General features: G+C 49.6%; 1 protein-coding gene across 3 annotated transcripts in view; it reads left to right on the forward strand.

The window, feature by feature from the left end:
• Positions 1-7,993: 7,993 nt before the first annotated feature.
• AGTPBP1 (ATP/GTP binding carboxypeptidase 1) overlaps positions 7,994-24,705 on the forward strand; it is a 455,468-nt gene continuing 438,756 nt past the window's right edge. The window contains exon 1 of one of the 3 annotated variants that reach the window (XM_063913782.1): positions 7,994-8,070. The gene's annotated coding sequence lies outside the window, so the exon portion shown is untranslated. The other 2 variants (XM_063913781.1, XM_063913783.1) reach the window with 2 other exon arrangements.

A 24,705-nucleotide genomic window follows, 5' to 3' on the forward strand; every position in this document is an offset into this window, starting at 1 on the left:
CTCACTCACAGTCATAGACAATGGTAGGGCTGAGTAGTGTCCCCTTGTCCATATCAATAGATCACCTCACGAACTTGCGGTCTGCCGGCTCCTTCAGTGAAGCCATTCCAGGCGCAGGGAGAAACCCCTTTTTCCTTTTATGACAGGGCCCTGTCTAAAATGTGGGGTGACTCCCACCTTTTGGAAAAAGGTAAGCTGCCTGTATTCCTTTTCGGAATCTGAATTTTCTTTTCATGTTAAATCAGACTCCCTCCAAGACTGTTCAACTCATGAGGTGGAGGGAAAATGACATTACTTCTTTACTAAAGTAAACCCTCTCCTGTGGTAAAAGAGGGGGCTTCGTAACTTCTAACACCTCCTTTATAGCTAAAACATGTTTTGAATGCATTTTGCTAACTTAGGACCTATTCCCCTGGAATCACTAGTGTTGACACAGGAAACAGAGTCCGTGTCGGTATCAGTTTGTACTTGCAAATTTGTATGTGACCCAGAGGGGTCCCTGTGGATGAAAGGCAGAACTATTAAAAATCACATCTTCAACAGATTATTTTCAGTTTTCGGCATGAGATTCAGTCCAACCTCTTACTGATATGATTCACACTATTACAACCTTTCACCCAGTCAGGCTCTTGGTCTCATATTACAACTCTGTGTCCCTAACATGGCTCCCACAGGTGAAGAGCTCCCTGCCTCAGACATGTCCCACACGTGCACAATCACACCACAGACACTCCGGGGCTTATAGGGGACAGACCCACAGTAAAATCTGTCAGAGGGACACCGAAATTAATTGCCAGTCCACAACTCAGCGCTTAAATAAAAAATCCCTGTGTCGTTTAATTTGTACACAGAGACTTTCCACACTCTCTCTCTCTCTCTGTCTCTATACACATATATTGCCATAATATCACAATATACACTTTCCCCCCCTCTTTGTACTCTGATACTAAACAGAAACTGAGAGGAGGATTAGCGTTTCTTCCCCTGCTTTTTGCTGGAAGAAAATGGCGCTGAGCAGTGTGCTGGCTGACTGAGGAGGAAGCCCCGCCCCTTAATGGCGCGTTTCTCCTCAGCATTTATGAGGTAATTTTTTATACTGGCGGGGGTAGGACTGTGCCTCAGCAACTTATGCCCCTTATTTATGCCAGTTTTGATAGGTTTCATGCTGCCCAGGGCGCCCCCCCCCCCCCGCGCCCTGCAGTGCCTGTGCATGTGTGGGCAACATGGCGCGCTGCGCTCCCGCCAGCCGCGCGGTACCTTTAGCTGTCACTTTGATTGAAGATCTTTTCTTCTAACACTCACCTGTCTTCTGATTTCTGGCTCTGCAAGGGGGGTGACGGCGTGCTGTGGGAGTGAGCACGTAGCCGCAGCTAGCATTCAGTACCCTTCAGGAGCTAATGGTGTCCTGTCAGCCAGAAGCAGAGCCATGAAACTATTCAGGAAGTTGGTTCCTACTTCTGCCCCCTCAGTCCCACGAAGCAGGGAGACTGTTGCCAGCAGTTCTCCCTGAAAATAAAAAACCTAACATAAGTCTTTTCAGAGAAACTCAGTAGAGCTCCCCTGGAGTGTACCCAGTTTGCCTGGGCACTTTTTCTAAACTGAGGTCTGGAGGAGGGGCATAGAGGGAGGAGCCAGTTCACACCTTTGAAAAGTCTTAAAGTGCCCATGGTCTTGTGGAACTGTCTATACCCCATGGTACTGAAGTGGACCCCAGCATCCTCTAGGACATATGAGAAAACGCAGGCGTTTCTAAGCGTTTGCAGGACGGGTGTCTGACGTCAATTTCCGGCCCTGAACAGGCTGAAGCGATCGCAGCAGCTGAGTAAGTCCTGGGCTGTACAGACAATGCACAAAATCTGTTAGTACAGCTCTGCTACACATGCGTTCGCACACTTGCACAGCTAAAATACACTCCTCGTGTAGACGGCGACTATCTGTTCTCAGCGGTACAAAAATCGCCTGCTAGCGATCAGGTCTGAATTAGTCCCATTGTCACTGACATTGGCAAGTGTGTACCCAGCCTTAAGCACAGACCAGTACTTGCTGGGCCTGCTCATGACTTCCTTGATATTTAAATCTCTGATCAGCCACAGGAGATGCTATCCCACCTACTGTACTTCATCTCCTGCTCATACAGTAGCCCCCATTTATCAAGTAGCACTTTGTAAAGTGGTAAATACCGTTTTTACTCGCCGTGCTATAGTGGCATCGCGCTCTTCTATTTAAGAAGAGCCTATGCCACGGCGAGTGAATGTGGTATTTGCCGCGTCAGTGCTGATGTTTACCTTACATCAGCGCTGACGAACGAACTATGTCCCTGGACTGGCCACCTACCGCGCATGCGCCGGTTTATGCTAATTCCCGGCACATGCGAGGTAGTGATTTCAGGACGCGGTGGCCATTTTGTTTATCCTGTCTCTATAGCAGTCCGGCAGGCGTGATACATGCCGGGTTTGCTACGGGAGGGGGGAGCCGGAGTGCAGGACGGACAGCTGCAGCGGTGTCCATAACGTCTGCCCGGAGCAGACGAAGCCATTTTAGATAAGCGAGCGCTATTTCAGAAATAGCGCTCGTTCTTAAATAGACTTTAGTGTGCAGCAGTACAGGGAAAATGAAAGGCTAATAGCACTGCTAGCTAGCAGCGCTATTAGCCTTGTTAAATAGCAATTGGTCCCAGAGCCGGCCATAGGCATAGGCAAACTAGGCAATTGCCTAGGGCATTTGATATGCCTAGGGGCATCAGCAGCTTCTGCTGATTAAAATGATATGCGGCATGCCTATATTCTGTGTGTAGCATTTCATATGCAGATATAGCCACAGTCTCACAAAATATATAGGCATGCTGCATATCATTTTAATCAGCAGAAGCTGCTTGTGCAACCTAGCCACATAGCAATGCAAATAAGATGCATTTTCATAAAAAAGGTGTGCCCAACGTTAGTATTGAGGCAAAATTTATGAGGACCCATCTGTATCCAAGCAGAGGCAGAGGTCACAGTGTTAGTGGCAGTGTGAGTGCTGTGTGCATGTGAGTGGGTTGGTTGTGCAGTAGTGTTCGGAATACGTGTAAGGAGCATTATGTGTGTCATGTAAAAATGCATTAATAATGTGCAACATATGTGTAAGGGGCACTATGTGTGTTATGTGTATAAGAGCATTAATAATGTGCAGAATATGTGTTACAGGGTACTACTGTATGTGTGTCATTATGTGTATAGGGGCACTAATAATGGGCAGCAAATGTGTAGGGGGCACTACAGTATGTGTGTCATTATGTGTATAAGGGCATTAATAATGTGCGGCATATGTGTAAGGGACATTATGTGTAAAAGGGCATTAATAAAGGTTGTCATAATGTGTAAGGCGCATGATGTTTATAAGGACATTAATAAGGTGTCTCATATGTGTAAGGGGAATTACTGTGTGGAATTAGGTGTATAAATGCATTACTAATGTGTGGCATTATGTGTATAAGGTGCTCTACTATGTGGCGTTGCATATAGAAAGGGCACAACTGTGTCATCTAATGGGAATAAAGAGCAATAGAGTGTGATGTAATGTGAATAAGGGGCTCTACTGTGAGGAGTAACATTTATAAGGTAAAGTGATACTGCTGTGGGATGTAATATGAATTATGGACACTATTGCATGATCAAATGTGAATAAAGTTGCAGTACTGTGTGGCGTAATTGGAATTGGGGTTACTATTGTGTGGCCATGCCCATTGCCAGCAAAAAAACACCCCTTTTTGGGCAGTGTGCCAAATTTGCGAACTGTTCCTATTTAAAATATAGGGGGTACAAACACCAAAATAAGTACTGCTATAGGTGAGGGGTGATGGTGCTGGGAAAGAGGTGCAAGGTCAGAGGCGGAACCAGCGGTGGTGCTAGGGGGCACCAGCCCAAATTTTGCCTAGGGCATCATATTGGTTAGGGCCGGCTCTGATTGGTCCCATTTACCACCTAAAACGAGTTTCCAGCAAGGAAACTCGTTGATAAATGGGGGCAGTATGTGTGTTGCTAGTTTTATCTTAGTTTCCGTCAAATACCGTGAGACAGTGTATGTGTGTGATAAACACATACCTTCCAACTTTTGCTGTGCCGGAATCAAGACTATCGCGCGGCCTAGCCGTGCGCCGACCCAAAAATGGGCGCGGCCTTGATAGTGATGGGCGTAGCCTTGCCAAACGGGCCTTTTGGGGGGGTGCTAAGCGCTCCCCGAGCAGCTGGGCAGTCCCCGCTCCGCTACTAGCTCTGAATACATGCCGTACACGTGCGCTGCGGCCGCAATGCACAGGCGTGTCGTTACCCGCCAACGGCCGTCACTGGGCAACGACAAGAACTACGAAGAAAGACTTCACAGCGGCGAATGCTAGAAGATTGACAGGCAGAAGGCGGATCCGGGCGTCAACTGACTGTTTTCGGGGAGTGGTGAGTCCAACGCAGGCGTGTCGAGGCGTTTGGAGGGCGGATGTCTGACATCAATTCCGGGACCTGACAGACTGAAGTGATCGCAGTGGGTAAGTCCGGGATCCGGCCTCTAGGTCAGTGCCGTTTCTAGGGGCGGGCGAGCCGTGCAACCGCACGGGGCGCCCGCCGCAGCACTATGTTACTCCTTCTCGCCTCTCCCGAGCGCTCCTGCTCGGGGGGCGGAGTTTCGCGGAATGACGCGTTGCGTCGTGACGTCACGACGCAAACGCGTCATTCCGCAAAGCCCCGCCCCCCGAGCAGGAGCGCTCGGGAGAGGCGAGAAGGAGAAGCAAGAAGAAGGAGGAGGCGGCCGGCGCGAGGGACGTGAGGCGGCGGGACCGAAGAGCGGGAAGACGTAAGTATTCTCTCTCCCCCCCCCTCCTCTCCCCCTTCCTTCTCCTCAGCTTGAAACCTGCCTGCCGCTGCCACACTGTGTAAAATGGGGGCACCTGCCTATGGGGATACCTGCCTGCCACACTGTGTAATATGGGGGCACCTGCCTATGGGGATACCTGCCTGCCACACTGTGTAATATGGGGGCACCTGCCTATGGGGATACCTGCCTGCCACACTGTGTAATATGGGGGCACCTGCCTATGGGGATACCTGCCTGCCACACTGTGTAATATGGGGGCACCTGCCTATGGGGATACCTGCCTGCCACACTGTGTAATATGGGGGCACCTGCCTATGGGGATACCTGCCTGCCACACTGTGTAATATGGGGGCACCTGCCTATGGGGATACCTGCCTGCCACACTGTGTAATATGGGGACGCCTGCCTATGGGGATACCTGCCTGCCACACTGTGTAATATGGGGACACCTGCCTATGGGGATACCTGCCTGCCACACTGTGTAATATGGGGACACCTGCCTGCGTACTGTGTAATATGGGGGCACCTGCCTGCGTACTGTGTAATATGGGGGCATCTGCCTGCGTACTGTGTAATATGGGGGCACCTGCCTGCGTACTGTGTAATATGGGGCACCTGCCTGCCACACTGTGTAATATGGGGGCATCTGCCTGCGTACTGTGTAATATGGGGGCACCTGCCTGCGTACTGTGTAATATGGGGGCACCTGCCTGCGTACTGTGTAATATGGGGGCACCTGCCTGCGTACTGTGTAATATGGGGGCACCTGCCTGCCACACTGTGTAATATGGGGGCACCTGCCTGCGTACTGTGTAATATGGGGGCACCTGCCTGCCACACTGTGTAATATGGGGGCACCTGCCTGCGTACTGTGTAATATGGGGGCATCTGCCTGCGTACTGTGTAATATGGGGGCACCTGCCTGCGTACTGTGTAATATGGGGGCACCTGCCTGCGTACTGTGTAATATGGGGGCACCTGCCTGCCACACTGTGTAATATGGGGGCACCTGCCTGCGTACTGTGTAATATGGGGGCACCTGCCTGCCACACTGTGTAATATGGGGGCACCTGCCTGCGTACTGTGTAATATGGGGGCACCTGCCTGCCACACTGTGTAATATGGGGGCACCTGCCTGCCACACTGTGTAATATGGGGGCACCTGCCTGCCACACTGTGTAATATGGGGGCACCTGCCTGCGTACTGTGTAATATGGGGGCACCTGCCTGCGTACTGTGTAAAATGGGGATATCTGCCTGCCGTGCTGTGTAAAATGGGGATACCTGCCTGCGTACTGTGTAAAATGGGGGCACCTGCCTGCGTACTGTGTAAAATGGGGATACCTGCCTGCGTACTGTGTAAAATGGGGATACCAGCCTTCCGTGCTGTGTAAAATGGGGACACCTGCCTGCCGCGCTGTGTAAAATGGGGACACCTGCCTGCCGCGCTGTGTAATATGGGGACACTTGCCTGCTGTAATGTGTAAAAAGGGGACTTTTTTATTTTTATTTTTTCCCCACTGTGGTGGGTGTGATGATATCAGATGAGGCCATGCCCACTTTAATGAGACCACGCCCATTTTAATCAGGCCACACACCCTTGTCGGGAGCGCGCGCGCATGCTTTTTCTTTTTATGGCTATATGGGGAGGGGGGGGGGCACATTTTTTTTTTTTTTTTTTTGGGCAAAAGGGGGGGGGGGCGCATTTTGAAATCTCGCACTGGGAGCCAAATTGTCTAGAAACGGCCCTGCTCTAGGTCAACAGTAACTAGGTCGACAGGGTTTATAGGTCGACAGGGTCTCTAGGTCGACATGTTCTAGGTCGACAGGTCAAAAGGTCGACATGAGTTTTTCAATTTTTTTTTCTTTTTTTGGAACCTTTTCATACTTAACGATTTACGATTTACGATCTACGATTGGAACGGTAATCCTTGCCTGAAGCATGGCGAGCGAAGCGAGCCATGCGATGGGACACGGTGCACTAATTGGGGTTCCCGGTCACTCTACGAAGAAAATGACACAAAAAACCCCATAAAAAACTAATGTTGACCTTTTGACCTGTCGACCTAGAGCATGTCGACTTAAAACCCCGGTCGACCTAGAGACCATGTCGACCTAGTTACTGTCGACCAATAGTAGTCGACCTAGACACTGTTGACCTAGTTACTATCTACCTTCCATACCACACCCGTAAGTCCAGACCTGGGGGGTCATTCACAGTTGATCGCTCGCTAGCAGTTTTTAGCAGCTGTGCAAACGCCATGCCGCCGCCCACTGGGTGTGTATTTTAGCTTAGCAGAAGTGCAAACATTTTTTTCGCAGAGCACCTGCAAAATTTTTTTGTGTTTGAGTAGTTCAAAACCTACTCAGCGCTTGCGATCACTTCCACGCCTGCGTTTTCCTGGCACGCCTGAGTTTTTCCAAACACTCCTTGAAAACGGTCAGATGCCACCCAGAAACGCCCACTTCATGTCAATCACTCTGTGGCCAGCAGTGCGACTGAAATGCATCGATAGACCTTGTGCAAAACGACATCGTTCGTTGTGCCCGTACATCGCGCGTGCGCATTGCACCGCATGCGCAGAACTGCTGATTTTTAGCCTGATCACTGCGCTGCGAACTAATTCAGCTAGCGATCAACTCGGAATGACCCGCCTACTCCTAAACTGCACAAAATGTTCTTGCATAGCTCAGCTGCACAAGCGAACGCAGCCTTGCTATGCAAAAATACACTCCCCCGTAGGCAGCGACTATCTGATCGCACGGCAGTTAAAAACAGCTACCGTGCGATCAACTCGGAATGAGGGCCCGTGTTGGGAAACCCAGAAACGCAGTACTGAGAGGCAGCAATACTAACCACTGCACCATCCTTGCTACAAAACTGATATCTAAAGTTATAGCAATACAAGTACTAACACTGATAATGCACAGTTATCACAGTACAATACATATTGTAAACAGACTGTAATATTCATGTCAGTGTGAGCCTTGTACAGCCTCTATAGCGTGCAGCAGTTATAATAAATTCAGCCGTCTCTCGTGAGTGTCCTGTTTTTGTTGTTCTCCCCCCGGGCCCCGCCCCCCTTCACGCTTGTGTAATAGGCAAGTGGATACTGTAACCCCGCCCAGTACTCAAGCTTTCCACGCCCACATAATGTAGCTCCGCCCAGGTGTGCTCTCAGCTCTGGCTCACTGAATGGGAGGCGAGGTCACGCCCCATGCCCGGTAGGTGTGCTGAGCCCGGTCACGCCCCGTCCCTGTCATCGGATCCCAACAGCGGCGACCGGTAGCTATTCCCCGCGGTGCCATTCAGCTGCTGCTGCGGTGTGCGCGCTGCCTGCAGTGCGGGGAAGGAGCGGCGGCCGTGGGAGAGGCGCACAGATCAGGTGATGAGGCCTGGGGAAGGCGATGTGGTCGCCGGCGGCTGCTGCAGTTGTCAGGGTGGGGGGAGGAGGAGGAGAACGCTGTGCAGACAGCAGCACACTCACTGCGCCGCTCACATCCTGCCTGCACCTGGCCTGCGCTGTGTATCTGTGGGTGCATGGTGTGTATGTATGTATGTATGTATGTATGTATGTATGTATGTATGTATGTATGTATAGTGTGTGTGTGTCTGTGTACTGTGTGCATATGTGCTGTGTGTGATGGGAGTGACGGATGCAGCTACTGTGTTGTCATAGAGACATGAGGCGTCTGATCTGATGAGTGTATTGTATGTCCTAGTAATGAGTGTACAGTACAGTATGTCTTCTTCCGCACAAGTCCAGGACTGTGCGCAGTGATCTCCCATCCCTCTGGAAGACATGGCTACTATGGGTCATTCTGGAAGAACTAAAGTTTATATTACAGTATGTGATGTCTGTCTGAGAGGCTGAGCTGTGCTGTAGTGTGATGTCATACAACTTACATGTAATAGAGGATGGAGGATGCTGTGTGGTATGATAAATGTCCTATGGAATATGGATTGGGGGGCGGGGAGGGATTTGTTTATTTGTTGTATGACATGGTAGTGGGGCATGTTCTCCATATCCAAAAACCTTGAAGGTCTCTCAAGGGTTCCATGGCTTAGTGCCAGTGTGTATATTTAGTTTTATTATGTCTTATAAAATAGAACAGCAACATTCAAATTTGCTACTGCTTTGTACACATGTGAGGACTTTGGGAAACTGTGTTGTAGACTAATATTACTGATCAGTAATTCTGTAGACTTTACACAGTGCTATGAGTCTACCATGGCAACCACAGTCACATTATGTAGTCTGCAGAGTCTTTGGTATCAAAACTAGGCACATAACCAGCATTTAGTAGTTAGTAACATTTGTATTAAATTGCGGTGTGTGTATGTCCAAAAATACTCCTAAAGCATTTGGTTGTGTAATATGCTATTGAGACTCTATGAGCGACGTCGCCTAGTGTTTCCCCTCCCTTGTCCGTGGCGGTCGGCGGCTGGGCATACACACTGAGCAATATAACGACCGTATCGCTCAGTGACGTCACGCAGTGGCCGGGCCTTGCAGGCAGCTCTTGGACAACAGTCCAAATTGAGCTGCATGCACGGCCGTCAGCGAGGGTAGTTAATGACATGCGGGGCCGTGCACTGCGATGAAATACTTGCCAAGAAAGCGAAAAACATTGCTCAGGAAGAGTTTAAATGAGCGACGTCGTTCATTTTCTCAGCAAGTGTGTATGCACCTTTAGACGAACCAGGAACTATGCACTTTATCTTAAACCTGACAGGTACTTATTAACCAGCAGTTGTTACTAACAATATTTCTCTGACGTCCTAAGTGGATGCTGGGGACTCCGTCAGGACCATGGGGATTAGCGGCTCCGCAGGAGACAGGGCACAAAAGTAAAAGCTTTAGGATCATGTGGTGTGCACTGGCTCCTCCCCCTATGACCCTCCTCCAAGCCTCAGTTAGGTTTTTGTGCCCGGCCGAGCAGGGTGCAATCTAGGTGGCTCTCCTAAAGAGCTGCTTAGAGTAAAAGTTTTATTAGGTTTTTTATTTTCAGTGAGTCCTGCTGGCAACAGGCTCACTGCAACGAGGGACTTAGGGGAGAAGAAGTGAACTCACCTGCGTGCAGGATGGATTGGCTTCTTAGGCTACTGGACACTAGCTCCAGAGGGACGATCACAGGTACAGCCTGGATGGGTCACCGGAGCCGCGCCGCCGACCCCCTTGCAGATGCTGAAGAGAGAAGAGGTCCAGAAATCGGCGGCTGAAGACTTCTCAGTCTTCATGAGGTAGCGCACAGCACTGCAGCTGTGCGCCATTGCTCTCAGCACACTTCACACCAACGGTCACTGAGGGTGCAGGGCGCTGGGGGGGGCGCCCTGGGCAGCAATGAAAGTACCTATATGGCTAAAAATACATCACATATAGCCTCTGGGGCTATATGGATGTATTTAACCCCTGCCAGGTTGTCAGAAAAACGGGAGAAGAAGCCCGCCGAAAAGGGGGCGGGGCCTATTCTCCTCAGCACAGAGCGCCATTTTCCCTCACAGAACTGCTGGTGGGAAGGCTCCCAGGCTCTCCCCTGCACTGCACTACAGAAACAGCGTTAAAACAGAGAGGGGGGGCACTTATTTGGCGATATGATTATATATTAAGATGCTATAAGGGAAAACACTTATATAAAGGTTGTCCCTGTATAATTATAGCGTTTTGGTGTGTGCTGGCAAACTCTCCCTCTGTCTCCCCAAAGGGCTAGTGGGGTCCTGTCCTCTATCAGAGCATTCCCTGTGTGTGTGCTGTGTGTCGGTACGTGTGTGTCGACATGTATGAGGACGATGTTGGTGAGGAGGCGGAGCAATTGCCTGTAATGGTGATGTCACTCTCTAGGGAGTCGACACCGGAATGGATGGCTTATTTAGGGAATTACGTGATAATGTCAACACGCTGCAAGGTCGGTTGACGACATGAGACGGCCGGCTAACAAATTAGTGCCTGTCCAGGCGTCTCAAACACCGTCAGGGGCTTTAAAACGCCCATTTACCTCAGTCGGTCGACACAGACATAGACACGGACACTGACTCCAGTGTCGACGGTGAAGAAACAAACGTATTTTCCTTTAGGGCCACACGTTACATGTTAAGGGCAATGAAGGAGGTGTTACATATTTCTGATACTACAAGTACCACAAAAAAGGGTATTATGTGGGGTGTGAAAAAACTACCTGTAGTTTTTCCTGAATCAGATAAATTAAACGATAGAAAATTTTTGGCGGTATACCTTTTCCCGCCAGAAGTTAGGGCGCGTTGGGAAACACCCCTTAGGGTGGATAAGGCGCTCACACGCTTATCACAAGTGGCGTTACCGTCTCCAGATACGGCCGCCCTCAAGGAGCCAGCTGATAGAAGGCTGGAAAATATCCTAAAAAGTATATACACACATACTGGTGTTATACTGCGACCAGCGATCGCCTCAGCCTGGATGTGCAGCGCTGGGGTGGCTTGGTCGGATTCCCTGACTGAAAATATTGATACCCTTGACAGGGACAGTATTTTATTGACTATAGAGCATTTAAAGGATGCATTTCTATATATGCGAGATGCACAGAGGGATATTTGCACTCTGGCATCAAGAGTAAGTGCGATGTCCATATCTGCCAGAAGATGTTTATGGACACGACAGTGGTCAGGTGATGCAGATTCCAAACGGCACATGGAAGTATTGCCGTATAAAGGGGAGGAGTTATTTGGGGTCGGTCCATCGGACCTGGTGGCCACGGCAACAGCTGGAAAATCCACCTTTTTTACCCCAAGTCACATCTCAGCAGAAAAAGACACAGTTTTTTCAGCCTCAGTCCTTTCGTCCCCATAAGGGCAAGCGGGCAAAAGGCCAGTCATATCTGCCCAGGGATAGAGGAAAGGGAAGAAGACTGCAGCAGGCAGCCCATTCCCAGGAACAGAAGCCCTCCACCGCTTCTACCAAGTCCTCAGCATGACGCTGGGGCCGTACAAGCGGACTCAGGTGCGGTGGGGGGTCGTCTCAAGAGTTTCAGCACGCAGTGGGCTCACTCGCAAGTGGACCCCTGGAGCCTACAAGTAGTATCCCAGGGGTACAGATTGGAAATTCGAGACGTCTCCCCCTCGCAGGTTCCTGAAGTCTGCTTTACCAACGTCTCCCTCCGACAGGGAGGCAGTATTGGAAACAATTCACAAGCTGTATTCCCAGCAGGTGATAATCAAAGTACCCCTCCTACAACAAGGAAAGGGGTATTATTCCACACTATATTGTGGTACTGAAGCCAGACGGCTCGGTGAATTGGAAACAATTCACAAGCTGTATTCCCAGCAGGTGATAATCAAAGTACCCCTCCTACAACAAGGAAAGGGGTATTATTCCACACTATATTGTGGTACTGAAGCCAGACGGCTCGGTGAGACCTATTCTAAATCTGAAATATTTGAACACTTACATACAAAGGTTCAAATCAAGATGGAGTCACTCAGAGCAGTGATAGCGAACCAGGAAGAAGGGGACTATATGGTGTCCCTGGACATCAGGGATGCTTACCTCCATGTCCCAATTTGCCCTTCTCACCAAGGGTACCTCAGGTTCGTGGTACAGAACTGTCCCTATCAGTTTCAGACGCTGCCGTTTGGATTGTCCACGGCACCCCGGGTCTTTACCAAGGTAATGGCCGAAATGATGATTCTTCTTCAAAGAAAATGGACGATCTCCTGATAAGGGCAAGGTCCAGAGAACAGTTGGAGGTCGGAGTAGCACTATCTCAAGTAGTTCTACGACAGCACGGGTGGATTCTAAATATTACAAAATCGCAGCTGTTTCCGACGACACGTCTGCTGTTCCTAGGGATGATTCTGGACACAGTCCAGAAAAGGGTGTTTCTCCCGGAGAAGAAAGCCAGGGAGTTATCCGAGCTAGTCAGGAACCTCCTAAAACCAGGAAAAGTGTCAGTGCATCATTGCACAAGGGTCCTGGGAAAAATGGTGGCTTCTTACGAAGCGATTCCATTCGGCAGATTTCACGCAAGAACTTTTCAGTGGGATCTGCTGGAAAAATGGTCCGGATCGCATCTTCAGATGCATCAGCGGATAACCCTGTCTCCAAGGACAAGGGTGTTTCTTCTGCGGTGGCTGCGGAGTGCTCATCTATTAAAGGGCCGCAGATTCGGCATTCAGGACTGGGTCCTGGTGACCACGGATGCCAGCCTGAGAGGCTGGGGAGCAGTCACACAGGGAAAAAATTTCCAGGGAGTGTGATATAGTCTGGAGACTTCTCTCCACATAAATATACTGGAGCTAAGGGCAATTTACAATGCTCTAAGCTTAGCAAGACCTCTGCTTCAAGGTCAGCCGGTATTGATCCAGTGGGACAACATCACGGCAGTCGCCCACGTAAACAGACAGGGCGGCACAAGAAGCAGGAGGGCAATGGCAGAAACTGCAAGGATTCTTCGCTGGGCGGAAAATCATGTGATAACACTGTCAGCAGTGTTCATTCCGGGAGTGGACAACTGGGAAGCAGACTTCCTCAGCAGGCACGACCTCCACCCGGGAGAGTGGGGACTTCATCGGGAAGTCTTCCACATGATTGTGAACCGTTGGGAAAGACCAAAGGTGGACATGATGGCGTCCCGCCTGAACAAAAAACTGGACAGGTATTGCGCCAGGTCAAGAGACCCTCAGGCAATAGCTGTGGACGTTCTGGTAACACCGTGGGTGTACCAGTCGGTGTATGTGTTCCCTCCTCTGCTTCTCATACCCAAGGTACTGAGAATTATAAGACATAGAGGAGTAAGAACTATACTCGTGGCTCCGGATTGGCCAAGAAGGACTTGGTACCCGGAACTTCAAGAAATGCTCACAGAGGACTCATGGCCTCTGCCGCTAAGAAGGGACTTGCTTCAGCAAGTACCATGTCTGTTCCAAGACTTACCGCGGCTGCGTTTGACGGCATGGCGGTGGAACGCCGGATCCTAAGGGAAAAAGGCATTCCGGAAGAGGTCATTCCTACCCTGGTCAAAGCCAGGAAGGAGGTGACCGCACAACATTATCACCACATGTGGCGAAAATATGTTGCGTGGTGTGAGGCCAGGACGGCCCACGAAGAAATTTCAACTCGGTCGATTCCTGCATTTCCTGCAAACAGGAGTGTCTATGGGCCTCAAATTGGGGTCCATTAAGGTTCAAATTTCGGCCCTGTCAATTTTCTTCCAGAAAAAATTGGCTTCAGTTCCTGAAGTCCAGAAGTTTGTCAAGGGAGTACTGCATATACAACCCCCTTTTGTGCCTCCAGTGGCACTGTGGGATCTCAACGTAGTTCTGGGATTCCTCAAATCACATTGGTTTAAACCGCTCAAATCTGTGGATTTGAAATATCTCACATGGAAAGTGACCATGCTGTTGGCCCTGGCCTCGGCCAGGCGAGTGTCAGAATTGGCGGCTTTGTCTCACAAAGCCCATATCTGATTGTCCATTCGGACAGGGCAGAGCTGCGGACTCGTCCCCAGTTTCTCCCTAAGGTGGTGTCAGCGTTTCACCTGCACCAGCTTATTGTGGTACCTGCGGCTACTAGGGACTTGGAGGACTCCAAGTTGCTAGATGTTGTCAGGGCCCTGAAAATATAGGTTTCCAGGACGGCTGGAGTCAGGAAAACTGACTTGCTGTTATCCTGTAGGCACCCAAAAAACTGGGTGCTCTTGCTTCTAAGCAGACAATTGCTAGTTGGATGTGTAGTACAATTCAGCTTGCACATTCTGTGGCAGGCCTGCCACAGCCAAAATATGTAAATGCCCATTCCACAAGGAAGGTGGGCTCATCTTGGGCGGCTGCCCGAGGGGTCTCGGCTTTACAACTTTGCCGAGCTGCTACTTGGTCAGGGGCACACCCTGGCTGAGGAGGACCTGGAGTTCTCTCATTCGGTGCTGCAGAGTCATCCGCACTCTCCCGCCCGTTTGGGAGCTTTGGTATAATCCCCATGGTCCTGACGGAGTCCCCAGCATCCACTTAGGACGTCAGAGAAAATAAGAATTTACTTACCGATAATTCTATTTCTCGTAGTCCGTAGTGGATGCTGGGCGCCCATCCCAAGTGCGGATTGTCTGCAATACTTGTACATAGTTATTGTTACAAAAATCGGGTTATTATTGTTGTGAGCCATCTTTTCAGAGGCTCCGCTGTTATCATGCTGTTAACTGGGTTCAGATCACAGGTTGTACAGTGTGATTGGTGTGGCTGGTATGAGTCTTACCCGGGATTCAAAATCCTTCCTTATTGTGTACGCTCGTCCGGGCACAGTATCCTAACTGAGGCTTGGAGGAGGGTCATAGGGGGAGGAGCCAGTGCACACCACATGATCCTAAAGCTTTTACTTTTGTGCCCTGTCTCCTGCGGAGCCGCTAATCCCCATGGTCCTGACGGAGTCCCCAGCATCCACTACGGACTACGAGAAATAGAATTATCGGTAAGTAAATTCTTATTTTTTCTTACATATACAACACAAGTTTTTGCTAGTGTGAAGCGGCTTATAATAGCAAACTAGTATTGTGTACTTTGTTATTGAAACTGGCATTAGCAAGTTTAACCAACTTAATATAAAAGCTTACAAACACTAATGCCAATCACGTGCCCATAAGGTAATATGCTCAAGTGTATTGAAACAGTGGAAACGAATATTAAGGACAGCTGATTCCTACAAAGACAAGCTCACAGTGCACACAAACATTTAGATATTGAACGCTGCACACATCATGAATGCAAGAAAAAAACAACAGGATTTTGATACCTACCGCTAAATCCTTTTCTCTAACGTCCTAGTGGATGCTGGGACTCCGTCAGGACCATGGGGATTAGCGGGCTCCGCAGGAGACAGGGCACATCTAAAAAAGCTTTTAGGTCACATGGTGCGTACTGGCTCCTCCCCCTATGACCCTCCTCCAAGCCTCAGTTAGGTTTTTGTGTGCCCGTCCGAGAGGGTGCAATCTAGGTGGCTCTCCTAAAGAGCTGTTTAGAAAAGTTTTTTTTTAGGTTTCAATCTCAGTGATTCCTGCTGGCAACAGGATCACTGCATCGAGGGACTTAGGGGAGAGATTTCCAACTCACCTGCGTGCAGGATGGATTGGAGTCTTAGGCTACTGGACACTTAGCTCCAGAGGGAGTCGGAACACAGGTCAGCCTGGGGTTCGTCCCGGAGCCGCGCCGCCGATCCCCCTTACAGACGCTGAAGAGACGGCAGAACGGAGGTCCGGAAAGCAGGCGGCAGAAGACTCCTCAGTCTTCTTGAAGGTAGCGCACAGCACGGCAGCTGTGCGCCATTGTTGTCACACGGCTCACTGACTCAGTCACGGAGGGTGCAGGGCGCTGCTGGGGGCGCCCTGGGCAGCAATATAATTACCTTTAGTGGCAAAATAAATACATCACATATAGCCATTAAGGCTATATGTATGTATTTTAACCCAGGCCAGTTTCTTAAAAACCGGGGAAAAGCTCGCCGAAAAAGGGGCGGAGCTTATTCTCCTCAGCACTCAGCGCCATTTTCCTGCTCAGCTCCGCTGGTGAGGAAGGCTCCCAGGTCTCTCCCCTGCACTGCACTACAGAAACAGGGTAACAAAGAGAAGGGGGGCATAAATTGGCGATATTTATATTTCTCTGACGTCCTAGTGGATGCTGGGGACTCCGTCAGGACCATGGGGATATAGCGGCTCCGCAGGAGACAGGGCACAATAATAAAAGCTTTAGGATCAGGTGGTGTGCACTGGCTCCTCCCCCTATGACCCTCCTCCAAGCCTCAGTTAGATTTTTGTGCCCGACGAGAAGGGTGCAATCTAGGTGGCTCTCCTGAGCTGCTTAGAATAAAAGTTTAAGTTAGGTTTTTTATTTTCAGTGAGTCCTGCTGGCAACAGGCTCACTGCTACGAGGGACTTAGGGGAGAGAAGAAAACTCACCTGCGTGCAGGATGGATTTGCTTCTTAGGCTACTGGACACCATTAGCTCCAGAGGGAGTCGGAACACAGGTCTCACCCTGGGGTTCGTCCCGGAGCCGTGCCGCCGACCCCCCTTGCAGATGCCGAAGTTGAAGAGGTCCAGAGGTTCAGAAACAGGCGGCAGAAGACTTTCAGTCTTCATAAGGTAGCGCACAGCACTGCAGCTGTGCGCCATTGTTGTCAGCACACTTCACCAACAGTCACCAACTGTCACTGAGGGTGCAGGGCGCTGGGGGGGGCGCCCTGGGCAGCAATGTATAATACCTTTTTATGGCTAAAATACATCACATATAGCCCTTGAGGCTATATGGATGTATTTAACCCCTGCCAGATCTCACAAACTCCGGGAGAAGAGCCCGCCGAAAAGGGGGCGGGGCCTATTCTCCTCAGCACACGGCGCCATTTTCCTGCTCAGCTCTGCTGTGAGGAAGGCTCCCAGGCTCTCCCCTGCACTGCACTACAGAAACAGGGTTAAAACAGAGAGGGGGGGCACTTATTTGGCGATATGATTACATATATAAAAATGCTATAAGGGAAAACACTTGTATAAGGGGTTGTCCCTGTATAATTATAGCGTTTTTGGTGTGTGCTGGCAAACTCTCCCTCTGTCTCCCCAAAGGGCTAGTGGGGTCCTGTCCTCTGTCAGAGCATTCCCTGTGTGTGTGCTGTGTGTCGGTACGTGTGTGTCGACATGTAGGAGGACGATGTTGGTGAGGAGGCGGAGCAAATTGCCTGTATTGGTGATGTCACTCTCTAGGGAGTCGACACTGGAATGGATGGCTTATTTAGGAATTACGTGATAATGTCAACACGCTGCAAGGTCGGTTGACGACATGAGACGGCCGGCAAACAAATTAGTACCTGTCCAGGCGTCTCAGACACCGTCAGGGGCTTGTAAAAACGCCCATTTACCTCAGTCGGTCGACACAGACACAGACACGGACACTGACTCCAGTGTCGACGGTGAAGAAACAAACGTATTTTCCTTTAGGGCCACACGTTTCATGTTAAGGGCAATGAAGGAGGTGTTACATATTTCTGATACTACAAGTACCACAAATAAGGGTATTATGTAGGGTGTGAATAAACTACTTGTAGTTTTTCCTGAATCAGATAAATTAAATGAAGTGTGTGATGATACGTGGGTTTCCTCCGATAGAAAATTATTGGCGGTATACCCTTTCCCGCCAGAAGTTAGGGCGAGTTGGGAAACACACCTTAGGGTGAATAAGGCGCTCACACGCTTATAAAAACAAGTGGCGTTACCGTCTCCAGATACGGCAGCCCTCAAGGAGCCAGCTGAAAGGAAGCTGAAAAATATCCTAAAAGTATATACACATATACTGGTGTTATACTACGACCAGCAATCGCCTCAGCCTGGATGTGCAGCGCTGAGGGGGCTTGGTCGGATTTCCTGACTGAAAATATTGATACCCTTGACAGGGACAAGATTTTATTGACTATAGAGCATTTTAAGGATGCATTTCTATATATGCGAGATGCGCAGAGGGATATTTGCATTCTGGCATCAAGAGTAAATGTGATGTCCATATCTGCCAGACGACAGTGGTCAGGTGATGCAGATTCCAGACGGCACATGGAAGTATTGCCGTATAAAGGGGCGGTCCATCGGACCTGGTGGCCATGGCAACAGCTGAAAAATCCACCTTTTGTTACCCCAAGTCACATCTCAGCAGAAAAGGACACAGTCTTTTCAGTCTCAGTCCTTTCGTCCCCATAAGGGCAGGCGGGCAAAAGGGCCAGTCATATCTGCCCAGGGGTAGAGGAAAGGGAAGAAGACTGCAGCAGGCAGCCCATTCCCAGGAACAGAAGCCCTCCACAGCTTCTGCCAAGTCCGCAGCATGACGCTGGGGCCGTACAAGCGGACTCAGGTGCGGTAGGGGGTCATCTCAAGAGTTTCAGCACGCAGTGGGCTCACTCACAAGTGGACTCCTGGATCCTACACGTAGTATCCCAGGTGTACATTGGAAATTCGAGACGTCTCCCCCTCACAAGTTCCTGAAGTCTGCTTTACCAACGTCTCCCTCCGACAGGGAGGCAGTATTGGGAACAATTCACAGGCTGTATTCCCAGCAGGTGATAATCAAAGTACCCCTTCTACAACAAGGGAAGGGGTATTATTCCACACTATATTGTGGTACTGAAGCCAGACGGCTAGGTGAGATCTGAAATATTTGAACACTTACATACAAGCGTTCAAATCAAGATGGAGTCACTCAGAGCAGTGATAGCGAACCAGGAAGAAGGGGACGATATGGTGTCACTGGATATCAGGGACGCTTACCTACATGTCCAAATTTGCACTTCTCACCAAGGGTACCTCAGGTTCGTGGTACAGAACTGTCACTATCAGTTCAGACGCTGCCGTTTGGATTGTCCACGGCACCGCGGGTCTTTACCAAGGTAATGGCCGAAATGATTATTCTTCTTAAAAGAAATATGGACGCTTTCCTGATAAGGGCAAGGTCCAGAGAACAGTTGGAGGTCGGAGTAGCACTATCTTAAGTAGTTCTACGACAGCACGAGTGGATTCTAAATATTCCAAAATCGCAGTTTTTTCCGACGACACGTCTACTGTTCCTAGGGATGATTCTGGACACAGTCCAGAAAAGGATGTTTTCTCCCGGAGAAGAAAGCCAGGGAGTTATCCGAGCTAGTCAGGAACCTCCTAAAACCAGGAAAAGTATCAGTGCATCATTGCACAAGGATCCTGTGAAAAATGGTGGTTTCTTACAAAGCGATCCCATTCGGTAGATTTCACGCAAGAACCTTTACGTGGGATCTGCTGGAAAAATGGTCCGGATCGCATCTTCAGATGCATCAGCGGATAACCCTGTCTCCAAGGACAAGGGTGTTTCTTCTGCGGTGGCTGCAGAGTGCTCATCTATGAAAGGGCCGCAGATTCGGCATTCAGGACTGGGTCCTGGTGACCACGGATGCCAGCCTGAGTGGCTGGGGAGCAGTCACACAAGGAAAAAATTTCCAGAGAGTGTGATCGAGTCTGGAGACTTCTCTCCACATAAATATACTGGAGCTTAGGGCAATTTACAATGCTCTAAGCTTAGCAAGACCTCTGCTTCAAGGTCAGCCGGTATTGATCCAGTGGGACAACATCACGGCAGTCGCCCACGTAAACAGACAGGGCGGCACAAGAAGCAGGAGGGAAATGGCAGAAACTGCAAGGATTCTTCGCTGGGCGAAAAATCATGTGATAACACTCTCAGCAGTGTTCATTCCGGGAGTGGAAAACTGGGAAGCAGACTTCCTCAGCAGGCATGACCTCCACCCGGGAGAGTGGGGACTTCATCGGGAAGTCTTCCACATGATTGTAAACCGTTGTGAAAAACCAAAGGTGGACATGATGGCGTCCCGCCTGAACAAAAAACTAGATATTGCGCCAGGTCAAGGGACCCTCAGGCAATAGCGGTGGACGCTCTGGTAACACTGTGGATGTACCAGTCAGAGTATGTGTTCCCTCCTATGCCTCTCATACAAAAAGTACTGAGAATCATAAGAGGGAGATGAGTAAGAATGATACTCGTGGTTCCGGATTGGCCAAGAAGGACTTGGTACCCGAAACTTCAAGAGATGTTCACGGAAGACCCGTGGCCTCTACCTTTAAGAAAGGACCTGCTCCAGCAGGGGCCTTGTCTGTTCCAAGACTTACCGCGGCCGCGTTTGACGGCATGGCGGTTGAACGCCGGATCCTGAAAGGGCATTCCAGATGAAGTCATCCCTACCCTGGTCGAAGACAAGAAGGATGTAACCGCAAAACATTTTCACCGCATTTGGCGAAGATATGTTGCGTGGTGTGAGGCCAAGAAGGCCCCTACAGAGGAATTCCAACTGGGTCGTTTCCTACATTTCCTGTAAACAGGACTGTCTATGGGCCTAAAATTAGGGTCCATTAAGGTTCAAATTTCGGCCCTGTCGAATTTCTTCCAGAAAGAACTGGCTTTAGTGCCTGACGTTCAGATGTTTGTAAAAGGGGTACTGCATATACAGCCTCCTTTTGTGCCCCAGTGGCACCTTGGGATCTCAATGTTTTGAGTTTCCTAAAGTCACATTGGTTTGAACCACTCACCACTGTGGACTTAAAATATCTCACATGGAAGGTGACGATGCTATTAGCCCTGGCTTCAGCCAGGCGTGTGTCAGAATTGGCGGCTTTATCATATATAAAGCCCTTACTTAATTTTTCATTCTGACAGGGCAGAATTGAGGACTCGTCCTCAATTTCTCCTTAAGGTGTTTTCTGTTTTTCACATGAACCAACCTATTGTGGTACCTGCGGGTACTAGGGACTTGGAGGACTCCAAGTTACTTGACGTTGTCAGGGCCCTGAAAAATATGTTTCCAGGAAGGCTGGAGTCAGAAAATCTGACTCGCTGTTTAGCCTGTATGCACCCAACAAGATGGGTGCTCCTGCTTCTAAGCAGACGATTGCTCGCTGGATTTGTAATACAATTCAGTTTACACATTCTGTGGCAGGCCTGCCACAGCCAAAATCGGTAAAAGCCCATTCCAAAAGGAAGGGGGCTCATCTTGGGCGACTGCCCGAGGGGTCTCGGCTTTACAACTTTGCCGAGCAGTTACTTGGTCAGGGGAAAACACGTTTGCTAAATTCTACAAATTTGATACCCTGGCTGAGGAGGACATGGAGTTCTCTCATTCGGTGCTGCAGGGTCATCCGCACTCTCCCGCCCGTTTGGGAGCTTTGGTATAATCCCCATGGTCCTGACGGAGTCCCCAGCATCCACTAGGACGTCAGAGAAAATAAGATTTTACTTACCGATAAATCTATTTCTCGTAGTCCGTAGTGGATGCTGGGCGCCCATCCCAAGTGCGGATTGTCTGCAATACTTGTACATAGTTATTGTTACAAAAATCGGGTTATTCTTGTTGTGAGCCATCTTTTCAGAGGCTCCTTCGTTGTTATCATACTGTTAACTGGGTTCAGATCACAGGTTGTACGGTGTGATTGGTGTGGCTGGTATGAGTCTTACCCGGGATTCAATATCCTTCCTTATTATGCACGCTCGTCCGGGCACAGTATCCTAACTGAGGCTTGGAGGAGGGTCATAGGGGGAGGAGCCAGTGCACACCACCTGATCCTAAAGCTTTTATTATTGTGCCCTGTCTCCTGCGGAGCCGCTATATCCCCTATATATGCCAATAACTATGTACAAGTATTGCAGACAATCCGCACTTGGGATGGGCGCCCAGCATCCACTACGGACTACGAGAAATAGATTTATCGGTAAGTAAAATCTTATTTTCTCTGACGTCCTAGTGGATGCTGGGACTCCGTAAGGACCATGGGGATTATACCAAAGCTCCCAAACGGGCGGGAGAGTGCGGATGACCCTGCAGCACCGAATGAGAGAACTCCATGTCCTCCTCAGCCAGGGTATCAAATTTGTAGAAGGATCCCCCTTACAGACGCTGAAGAGACGGCAGAACGGAGGTCCGGAAAGCAGGCGGCAGAAGACTCCTCAGTCTTCTTGAAGGTAGCGCACAGCACGGCAGCTGTGCGCCATTGTTGTCACACGGCTCACTGACTCAGTCACGGAGGGTGCAGGGCGCTGCTGGGGGCGCCCTGGGCAGCAATATAATTACCTTTAGTGGCAAAATAAATACATCACATATAGCCATTAAGGCTATATGTATGTATTTTAACCCAGGCCAGTTTCTTAAAAACCGGGGAAAAGCTCGCCGAAAAAGGGGCGGAGCTTATTCTCCTCAGCACTCAGCGCCATTTTCCTGCTCAGCTCCGCTGGTGAGGAAGGCTCCCAGGTCTCTCCCCTGCACTGCACTACAGAAACAGGGTAACAAAGAGAAGGGGGGCATAAATTGGCGATATTTATATATTAAGAGCGCATATATAGTAAACAACACCTTCTAGGGTTGTTTATATACATTTATAGCGCTTTTGGTGTGTGCTGGCAAACTCTCCCTCTGTCTCCCCAAAGGGCTAGGGGGTCCTGTTTTCGATTAGAGCATTCCCTGTGTGGCTGCTGTGTGTCGGTACGTGTGTGTTGACATGTATGAGGACGATGTTGGTGTGGAGGCAGAGCAATTGCCGATGATGGTAATGTCACCCCCTAGGGAGTCGACACCGGAATGGATGGCTTTAGTTATGGAATTACGTGATAATGTCAGCACATTACAAAAGTCAGTTGACGAAATAAGACGCCCGGCAAACCAGTTAGTACCGGTTCAGGCGTCTCAGACACCGTCAGGGGCTGTAAAACGTCCTTTACCTCAGTCAGTCGACACGGGTACCGACACAGATGAATCTAGTGTCGACGGTGAAGAAACAAACGTATTTTCCAATAGGGCCACACGTTATATGATCACGGCAATGAAGGAGGCTTTGCAGATCTCTGATACTGCTGGTACCTCAAAAAGGGGTATTATGTGGGGGGTGAAAAAACTACCTGTATTTTTTCCAGAATCAGAGGAATTGAATGACGTGTGTGATGAAGCGTGGGTTAACCCCGATAGAAAACTGCTAATTTCCAAGAAGTTATTGGCATTATACCCTTTCCCACCAGAGGTTAGGGCGCGCTGGGAAACACCCCCTAGGGTGGATAAGGCGCTCACACGTTTATCAAAGCAAGTGGCGTTGCCGTCTCCTGATACGGCCGCCCTCAAGGATCCAGCAGATAGGAGGCTGGAAACTACACTGAAGAGTATATACACACATACTGGTGTTTTACTGCGACCGGCAATAGCCTCAGCCTGGATGTGCAGTGCTGGGGTAGTGTGGTTGGATTCTCTGACTGAAAATATTGATACCCTGGATAGGGACAGTATTTTATTGACTCTAGAGCAATTAAAGGATGCTTTCCTTTATATGCGAGATGCTCAGAGGGATGTTTGTACTCTAGCATCAAGAGTAAGCGCGATGTCCATATCTGCCAGAAGAAGTTTATGGACGCGACAGTGGTCAGGTGATGCGGATTCCAAGAGGCATATGGAAGTATTGCCATATAAAGGAGAGGAATGGTTTGGGGTCGGTCTTTCGGACCTGGTGGCCACGGCAACTGCCGGCAAATCCACTTTTTTACCTCAGACCCCCTCCCAACAGAAAAAGACACCGTCTTTTCAGCCGCAGTCCTTTCGCTCCTATAAAAAGCGACCAAAAGGACAGTCTTATCTGCCGCGAGGCAGAGGAAAGGGTAAGAAAGGGCAGCAAGCAGCCCCTGCCCAGGAACAGAAGCCCGCCCCGGCTTCTACAAAGCCATCAGCATGACGCTGGGGCTTTACAAGCGGACTCAGGAACGGTGGGGGGTCGACTCAAGATTTTCAGCAATCAATGGGTTCACTCACAAGTGGACCCGTGGGTCCTGCAGATAGTATCTCAGGGTTACATGCTGGAGTTCGAAAGGTCTCCCCCTCGCCGGTTCCTAAAGTCTGCTTTACCAACGTCTCCCTCAGAAAGGACGTCGGTTTTGGAAGCCATTCACAAGCTGTATTCTCAGCAGGTGATAGTCAAGGTACCCCTCCTACAACAGGGAAAGGGGTATTATTCCACACTATTTGTGGTACCGAAACCGGACGGTTCGGTAAGGCCTATTCTAAATCTGAAATCCTTGAACCTGTACATAAAGAAATTCAAGTTCAAGATGGAGTCACTCAGAGCAGTGATAGCGAATCTGGAAGAAGGAGACTTCATGGTGTCCTTGGACATAAAAGATGCTTATCTACATGTCCCGATTTACCCCTCACACCAAGGGTATCTCAGGTTCGTGATACAAGACTGTCATTATCAGTTTCAAACGCTGCCGTTTGGGTTGTCCACGGCCCCTCGGGTCTTTACCAAGGTAATGACCGAAATGATGGTTCTTCTACGAAGAAAAGGCGTATTAATTATCCCTTACT

Source organism: Pseudophryne corroboree, chromosome 1, assembly GCF_028390025.1.
Source record: "Pseudophryne corroboree isolate aPseCor3 chromosome 1, aPseCor3.hap2, whole genome shotgun sequence".
NCBI classification, from domain to species: Eukaryota; Metazoa; Chordata; class Amphibia; order Anura; family Myobatrachidae; genus Pseudophryne; species Pseudophryne corroboree.